Genomic DNA, 9,284 nt, shown 5'->3' with positions numbered 1-9,284 from the left:
GCATTCATTCAGGCCAACGCATAGTGCGCTTAAAAAACACACAGAAACGATGCAAATTCATGAATTCACAGGGAAATTTGAAACAGAATCAAATCATTGTTAAACATCAGGCGCGAATATTGTCCCTCAGAATATACATATTGTCTAATGCATATGCCGACACATTTTGGAGTCGTCGCAGTTTGTTCGAAAATGCCACTGATTTTATTTTGAATGAGCTGAATTACATGCTTGATGAACGCGAGAAATCAGTCAGCCAATTTGAATAGAGTGCGCTGTGGTCGCAAACGCTGTGCGCCTCGCTGCAGACGACTCACTTGTATTTTAAATATTCAAATCCGCACGCGATCCTCAATATGCTCATTTCCATTTCCCATAAAGGTCAGCGACATCTTTGAAGAATTCGGAAAAAGTATTTTATAATTTTCACATTTGCATCCTTCAAATATTTTTAACTTCTTTTAACAAATAATTTTCATGTTTATTGAAAGACATTGCGCGTTGTAGGCTAATTGTAACGTGTATCTTTAAGGCATTCATATAAATGTAGGTTTGTTTGTACTTTTGAGCTGCATGTATGAAAATCTGTCGAATATATGTGCTCTGTTACTGTAGAAATTTAGACAAATGGGCAGAAGAATGCAAAGCAAAAACAACACAATAGTCAACAATGACATATTACACCTAATTATATTCAACAACAGTTGGAGTAACAATTAATCACAATCCAGTTATACTGCAACAGTACAACACCAATTGTAATTATTGTTAAAGAAAACGGGAGTGCGCATGCTTATGGAACAATAAAAAATGATAATAAAATTATTTTAATTACTGCTCAAATTCAGCACACATTTCATTGTTAAATATATTTTTGACGATTTTTGGTTTTAATAACGCACGCATTATGTATTATACTACAAATGAAAATATTTGGCATTGCGTTTTTAATCCTGATTTATGTACATTCAAAATATGAAAGGTGCAAATGTATTTGTCATAACCTGTAGGCAACCGAAAAATCTCATTGCAGGACATTGACGGGAGGAAATATTTTAATGATATTTGGGTATAAATTATTTATTCTTTGGCGTCTGCAAAACGGTTTAGGTTACATTCTTTGAAAATTCCTTTGAGTATAATATAGTTGAAGATAGTTGTCGCATATTTTACATTGTGGATTGAGTTTCGGGTATACACAGGAAGATAATATTGCTTCAATATTCCTCCTTCAGTTTAAGAGAAATATCGATGTCGTAAACGAGATGCAAATATATCGCTTCAAATTACATTTCTTTGTTTTGCGCTTTGACTTGAAACAACACTGGCAGGTATACAAATTATATATAGTCAAAGCTGTTGTTTTCTCCCGTGTATAATAGCCTACCTATAATAATGAACGATGGATTTGTCTGCAGAGAGGAACGTCGCCTTACATCAGCGGTCCCACGTAATATTTTTCCCATGTGTAAAAAACCCCGTTAAGTTCGAAAATATCTGAAAATGTATTGCTTTGATTTTTTGTACTAATTTACGTTTTAAATCACATTTTGTTAATCCTTCGATGGAGCAGTCTGAACGTAAAATGCACAATAAGCCCCAAAACGCCTCACTTTTTATACCTTGATCAACAAGCATGTTTTTCTATAGGCTAGCATACGTGTATCAATGTAGCTAATCACGCCGAATATATCAAAAAGCATGTTCACATTATTTAAGTCTCCTGTTTCGAGTGGCATTCTGCTTGTGTTTTATGACAGTTAAAAATATACATTATAATAAATATTTTGCTGTTTTTAGTATAATACCCAAATATATATTCCAAAGAACAGTACATCTAAAATAACAAAAAAGAAAAACAAAAAAAAACATACGCATCCTTGACACCGACAAGATAAGATACATGAATTTCTGCCAATAAGTAGTGTCAGTATTACGGTTTGATCCTGTGTAGTTCACAGGCCTGACTAATTGATGTGCTGAACCGGCAGAGCCCTCAAGGGCGCAGTCCTTTCGCCAGGATGTCCGTTGCGATACCTGACCCCCCTGTCATCGGGCGTCATCTCTCCACACCGCATTGCACGTTCACGGTCAACGGAGCGACGGATTATATAGTGTCGGCGAGCGCAGAGCGCGCTGTTCCCCTGAATGCACCAGGCGGTGTATTAGCATGCATATTCACACTGAATTAGCGGGGCGTCAGGAGAGATCCGGGGATCAGCGTGTTAAGTGGAACAAGGGATCAGCAAGGATTTCCGATCAGAATCACTGTTACTGCACGGAACAAATCCATGATGGTGTGCAGTCCTGTCTCGAAACCGGCACACCGATGCTGCGAATATCAGAAGGAAAGGCCTGGACACTGGATATCCATTTACATGTTTGTTATAATGTGGTAAGGTAAGTATATAAATAACCGTCCGTGGTTAAGAAGGGGGGATAACAGATTGTTACAATGTGTACGACTTACAACCCATTGGTAGTGTCTTATTCTTACTTGGAAGGCTTTAAATCTCCAAGTAGTCTGGAGAAATCTTTAACTTTACACACATGGCTCATAAAGTATTTGATATGGATAATTGCCCCCGAGAAAATATCACCGTGCGCTGCTGAAGGACTGCCTTTTTTAGGTGTAATCAGTTCATTTATTTTCGTTTCAGCGCTGGCCGCGATATGCAGGCTATCGCTTTCTACGCGCCTGTCACCGTTGATGGATTAATGCAGAGAAACCACGATATGGAAAACGCTGCCGCCGACTCCCGCTCTTCTCTCGCCAAAGCCTGCGGTTTCCTTACCCAGCCCACACCTTTCACATCTCGCTAAAAATTATTATTTTTTTGTTAATTTAAGTCTATAGATTCTTTCGAACGGCCATCGCAAACGCGAGCTATGGAGAGGAGCCGCAAAACCTGAGAACACTGTACTTCGGGAGGCGTCGTTTCTTTTACAGTCCAGAGTTTGTTTTATGGTCAGGCTGTGCCCCATTTATCCTCCAACCGTAAACGTGGCAGCCGGAGAACGTCATTTCAACTGCCCAGGATTAATCGTGAAGGAAAATGAGCAATAACAAATTTTAAAAATCATAAAAGCGTATATTTTCTCATGCTTATGTAAGACAATTCCCTTTCACATTTATTTTTACGTATAATGAATCATAAATGAAATATATACTAATGCGATTTTTCCGTTGTACTCATATTGTGAAATGACTGTGATTTTATATTATTGTCACATTTCAATGATAATGAAGTTTTAATTAAGTCGTGATTGTGTGTGTTGGTGTGCGAGGATCTGCATGGAAGGATGTGCCAGTGGGCATCTTCATCCTCCAGTGCTGTCCATCCATCCATCTATCCATCCATCCATCTATCCATCCATCCATCCATCCATCCACACATCTTCTAACCACCTATCCTTGTTGAAGTTCCAGACGGGCCTGGAGCCTATCCCAGGCAGCACAGGGCACGAGGCTGGGGTCACCCAGGCTAGGATGCCAGTCCATGACAGGGCACATGCACTCGTACACCAACACACACAATCACACTCTAGGGGCAATTTAGAGATATCAGTTGGCCTATAGCACCAGGAGGAAACCCACGCGACACAATGAGAACATCCAAACTCCCTGTACAGAAAGCTGCAGCGGAAATCAAACCCCCACACCTGCAGGAGTGAAGCAGTAGTGCTGCCCACGGATCCACTTCCAGTGCTCCCAGTTTGCGGAATATGTGTGCCAGGGCGGCTTTCATTCTTCGGGGCATGCTCTTTCCACCTGGCACGTCTTGGCGCGGGCTGTACCTTCTTCTTCTTACCTTTTTTGGAGGTGTTGATGCCGCTGAGAGATAAGCCCGACACTGGTTTGACTCGCATACAGTGTTCCCAGGAATCGGAGTCAACGTGGGCGACAGCAGCAATTATCTTAAGCAAATATCTCCATCCATGCTTCAGTTCATTCACTGTGATCTTATATACCCGGGGAAAATTTCCTTTGGAAAATGAAAACTTACACTGGAAATTCAAAGCTTCAATTCAACTAATAAGCAATGTATTTCCTTTTTTACAGTGTTCACACACACAAGCACACACATTTGTATTATCTTTGTGGGGACCATCCTGTCATATTTATGGGCAAAACCCTAATCCCAACAATGACAACCGTAACCCCTACCCAGCCCTAACCTTAACCATAAGTAACCAAACAAAATAGAAGAACTTTCTTTTTTTAATGGTTTTTGGGGACATTTTGATCCCCAAATGTGATCCTTGCAAACACACACACACACACACACACACCTGTCAATCACTGAAATGAAAGGCGTTTATGGTTGTTTCGCTTCATTTCATCCAAAGGTGTCCCTTTATAAATTAAAAATAATACATTATCCAAGAGACACAAGTGTCACCAGGGATGTCATTTTGCATCCACACTGTGCAGCATTACACTCAAACATAAGAGTGCATCAAAGGTTACAATAAAACCATAAGCATGTTCTGAAGGGCTGGCCCTCAGCGATGAACCAAACTGTATGTCATTCAAAACATTTTGGCTGCTGTGCAATAAAAGGAATTTTCTCCAGTCTGGCAGAAACAAATGAAAACAAATACGTGACCTGCGGAGAAACACCTCAGATCAATCAAAAGCGATTCTTCAATTTGTTAAAATAAAACAAAAACAAAAATATACTATGTGTCACGAGGGGAGATGATTAATGATATGGCAAATTAGCTTTAATACCTAAATTAACATCTGGGGCTCAGGCTTCTCCCATCAGCATGCTATTTCCTGTTATGCTTATATTGTATTGATTTTGCAGTGCAAACAGACCATGTGACTCAACTTAAATAATTACAAGTTAACCAACTGCAGTTACTCTAAGAAATAGAGACATCAGACAAACTTTGTTCTGTAAAAAACGAGGAAGTTAGCAGGGAGTTTTATTCAGGTGAGGGAGCAGTTTGTGTTACTTAATATTGTTGAGAACGGTACTGTACCGATTTAGTCCAAATTCTATTCAAATTATCATCACTAGCACGGAACTGCAGTCGCACAGATCCACATCACTAACTCATGCATTAGTTGTTTTTTGAAGGGATGGTACTTATGTGGGGCACCATGGTGGTGCAGTGGTCAGCACAGCTGGGACCAGTGTTCAAGTCTCCGTGTCCCTGGGTGGAATTCACACATTCTCTCCATATTGTTGTGGTGTTTCCTCTGGGTTCTCCAGGTTTTCCACCCCCAATCCAAAAATATGTTAACGTAATTTGAAGCTGCCAAACTGGCTGCCAGTGTGAATAGTGAGTGTGCCTTGCACTGGGTTGTTTAAGCCCTACCTTGTACCCATAGCTTCTGGCATAGGCTCCAGACCCTACACAGGACAAGCAGGTGGGTGATATTTGTGTCCTGCATTCTGGTCAATTGAATGAGTCCTGTCTGCCCAATATACCACTTTATTTAAGAAAACAAAATTAAAATGACGGCATGTTCATTAAGTTGAAACTTGGTGATCTCCCAATCCCATCTCTTAAATCATAAGGTAGGAGATGCTGCTGTTTTTATGTGTCTGTTGCTCTCTTGCACATCTCCTTGTGTTAATTTGCTTCTAGACAACAGAAGCCAAAAATCACTTTAGCACCTCTGAAGTAGTATGTAAGAAGGTCTAACAGACCCGCCCCCCCCCCCCCCCAATCAGAAACATTCTTCAGGATTTATAAAATAAATACTGGATGCCCATTGATCCATGTTACGTTGCCAAGACTTCCAGAGCCCAGGAGAGGTGCATCTCTGAGGGTCACGTGGCATAGATAGGTAAGTGAACCGAAGTAATTGATTCTGACAAAGTAATCTAACCAAAACAACGTAATTGGGCTTAGTAGAATTTGTCAAATCAGCTAAGTGTTCGCGGAAGCATTTTGAATTAGCTCCTGTCTATCTTATCGCTTATGACAGAAGAACCGGGCCATAGCTACAGAGCAGGGAAGAGTGTATATAGCACAGCACTATATTCTTTTCTGTCTGATTTCCAGTTGCTTCTACTGTCATATGGAATAGCTTAGTCAGTTGTTTCCTCCTACTTTGAGAACAGAGGTCCTTAAACGTTTCCATATTTTAGCAAAAGTATATCAGGTGTGTAAAATAACCTTAAAGGCAATTAGAGGTACACATTTAGCTATAGATTTTGTTATATTTATTGCGACTTTGTTTAGACTGACTTGATTCCTTTTCAATCCAAATTGAAGGTTCTCTGGGGGGAAAAAAAAACCAGGTTTTTGCCCTTCAGGCTGAAGAGTGGCAGCGATGTGTCACAAGGGCTGTTTGGCCATGCGAGTCAGGGACAAGCTTGCGTGCAGTTAACTGAGGAGGATGGGAGAGCTTTGCAAGGATCGAGGTGAGGGGAGCAGCCGCGCAAAGACGACGCAGATCACATCAGCTCACACATGCCGGCATCTGTGGACTCTCTGCAGTTTTCAGTTTCATTTTTCAGGTTTTTAATTTTTTTTAACCCCTATGGAACTGAATGCCCTTCTTTTTTTTTAACCAGGATTCTTTTAAGATTTTTTTTCTTTTAAATGCCTCTTTCTCTTGTTTCCTTCGTACATGTGGCATTTTTCAGTGGCACATTATTACACGGAGGCCTGGGGACTGCCGTTCGCCCGCCAGAGATTTCCCAGAGGAAGGCGGTCGAAGAACAGACGAATCAGGGGCTGAGGTCACGAGGCGGGGGATTCAGCCCGCCCAACAACACAGTAATGATGCACATAAGGAAGGGATACTCCCCCCGGAAAAAGGGGAAGGGTGGGGGGGGGCTTCACTTCAAAAATGAAGAGGGGACTTAGCGACACAACACTGTAAGTCTTCATGAAATGGATGCAAGTCGAACTGGTTCATACAAATTCACAACCTTCATGGCTTGGGCTGAGTGGCATGACAGCAACACCAGCCTTTCGATCTGTTTAGGCCACCCGGCCGCGGCTATGCAAAGTTCTTGGCCTGACTATTTCCTCACGCCGAGTCAACATGCGATTCACACTTTGCAAAAGACTCCAATCCCTCTTGTTCCTTTTAATGAGTTTAACTGTAACAAACACTCAGCTATTGGTCATTCCTGTTTGTTCAGCGTATCTCTGTTATCGCTCTGGGCATTTCGAAGAACAGGAGATGCACTGAGCCACAGCAATTCATGGAGAGTGTCTTCCCAGAGGTGAATGTGTACAACTGTCAGCCTACGTATAATACACCTATATAAATTACATAAATCACACACATTACTGATGTGAGGGATTCACAATTATTTAATAGTCTAAAAATTATTTAATATAGTTAATTTCCTGTTACTCCCAAATAGGCCCATTTTTACATAGGCATTCCATTTACATACAGATTACATAAACTAAATTGAATGTTAACAGGCAATCACCTTCAGCTTTAACCCAAAAGAAGCCTAAATAAAACAGAAATATATTATACATTGTATATTGGTATCTATCATCATTTTAGTTAAGATGAGTAATGTGAAAATGGGACAGTTAATAAACACATATATTAACTGCAAAGTTAAATACTTTACTCTGTATTCTATATAGTATTCAAGGGGCATTCCTGCATTTAGAATGGTATTCATTTGGGATTCAAGACACTGAGATGATTTTCCCAGAAAGCCACATTTTCAGAAAGGGACTCATTTTAACAATACTCACCCTAAATATTTAACAAAATTTCCAGCTATAGTAAAGCACACTTTCCCTGGTACACAGACAATTCCACATCGGTTGGGACCAGGTGCATCACATCACTCATACCACTAAATTAATGTTAAATTAAGCAAAAGCTTTATATATATATATATATATATCTTTGTCTTGGTGCTTCGTCCACATCAGTGTTGTGATCTATCTGCAGTCCATCTATTTTCCATATGCTTTGCCAGTACAGGGCCATGGAAGCACCTTATATTACTAAAAAATGAACTTTAATGCATTTCATCTAGGTCTAAATTTAATGTTAATATGACTGATGCAAATAATAGTGTATGCAAAGCACTTAACATCAATTAACAACAAAACTTTAGATAACATTTTCCAACGTTCAACGACAATTACTGGCATTTTATAAAAGTTTCGATTTCTAATATTAATGAAAAAATATTTGCGAAGGTAATTAACTGGCGCGTTCATTCGTTTTTCCATGATACACATCCAGCTGCGTCTCGCAGAAAAGGTAATCCAACTGGATTTAAAAATAACAACAAAAATAAAACTGCCTTCAGTTAAAGAACGTGTTGTTTCCTTAAATAAATAAAAACATAGCTTAAGACATATGAGCGCACATGCACCGAAACACATACAAACACACTGAAACACAAACATCAATCCCCAGGGCACCACTATTAAATCCTTTTTTAAAAAAAGCCCTAAAGCTTGGAAACCGCGCAGCTGCAGTGTCGGCGTTAAGTAGAGACTCTTGTATAAAAGAACCTCCATCGCAAATAAAAGAACGAAAAAAACTAATCTGCTCGGTAAACTGGAGTTATTGGGGAACGGTAATCAGTTTTCTGTCACTGAATGGATCAATATACCACTGCACTGCAAATACATTTTACACAACAATTACTCTGGAATATAAATGAACTTTTGTCCCATTTTGTATTATGTCCCTTGGCAGGTTATCTTGCTTTGATACTTTCCTCGCATAGCATGGATTCCGTTGTCTGCATTAATCAGATCTAGACTATTAATACATGTTGAAATAGGCCTATGAAAATGACGAAATACGTTAGTTTCAGGCGACGCTGGGTCAGGCGTTTACGCTCTGCTGAGAGATTACGTTTCCTTTGTTGTCTTTATCTAATCTATTGACAATGCCTTTGCGCACCTGTATGGCAGTTCACAGAGAGGGCAAATGACCATGGCAGAATTTCACCTGTTGCCCATTTTTACGGGATCATTCGTCTTTTTCCCTAGCCAGGACATTTCGTCTAAAATTTAGTCCATTAACCAACGCTGCGGCAGTAATCGAGAGCCATTTTCGTCGGAGAACAGTAGCGCTGGAAGTAAGGACGCTGAAGGTGTTTCAATATCCCATCTTGCCTGTTTCGTTAATTATTTTGTCTCGCAATGGCTCAGAAGCGACTTTAGGATTATTTCTCCCTAAATGCTACCGATAATACAAAATAACTCCAGTAAAGTCTATTGGTTGTTACGACTTTCAGCACCCTGAGCCCAAAACATCTTCCATATAACAGTCTATAATGTTAATCATATTCCCTGTCCAGTGCTATCGTATTATG

General features: G+C 40.0%; 1 long non-coding RNA gene across 1 annotated transcript; it reads left to right on the top strand.

Annotated features, from left to right (window-relative positions):
• The first annotated feature begins 91 nt into the window (after positions 1 to 91).
• Positions 92 to 7,516, top strand: LOC140591875 (uncharacterized). The gene is made up of 3 exons (XR_011992176.1): positions 92 to 2,400; positions 2,661 to 6,386; positions 6,612 to 7,516. It is a non-coding gene; the product is annotated as an uncharacterized lncRNA (long non-coding RNA).
• The last annotated feature ends 1,768 nt before the right edge of the window (positions 7,517 to 9,284 follow it).

This window comes from Paramormyrops kingsleyae, chromosome 6 (genome assembly GCF_048594095.1).
Source record: "Paramormyrops kingsleyae isolate MSU_618 chromosome 6, PKINGS_0.4, whole genome shotgun sequence".
NCBI classification, from domain to species: Eukaryota; Metazoa; Chordata; class Actinopteri; order Osteoglossiformes; family Mormyridae; genus Paramormyrops; species Paramormyrops kingsleyae.
The sequence above is the reverse complement of the archived record's forward strand: the minus strand, read 5'-3'. Positions and strand labels throughout refer to the sequence as shown.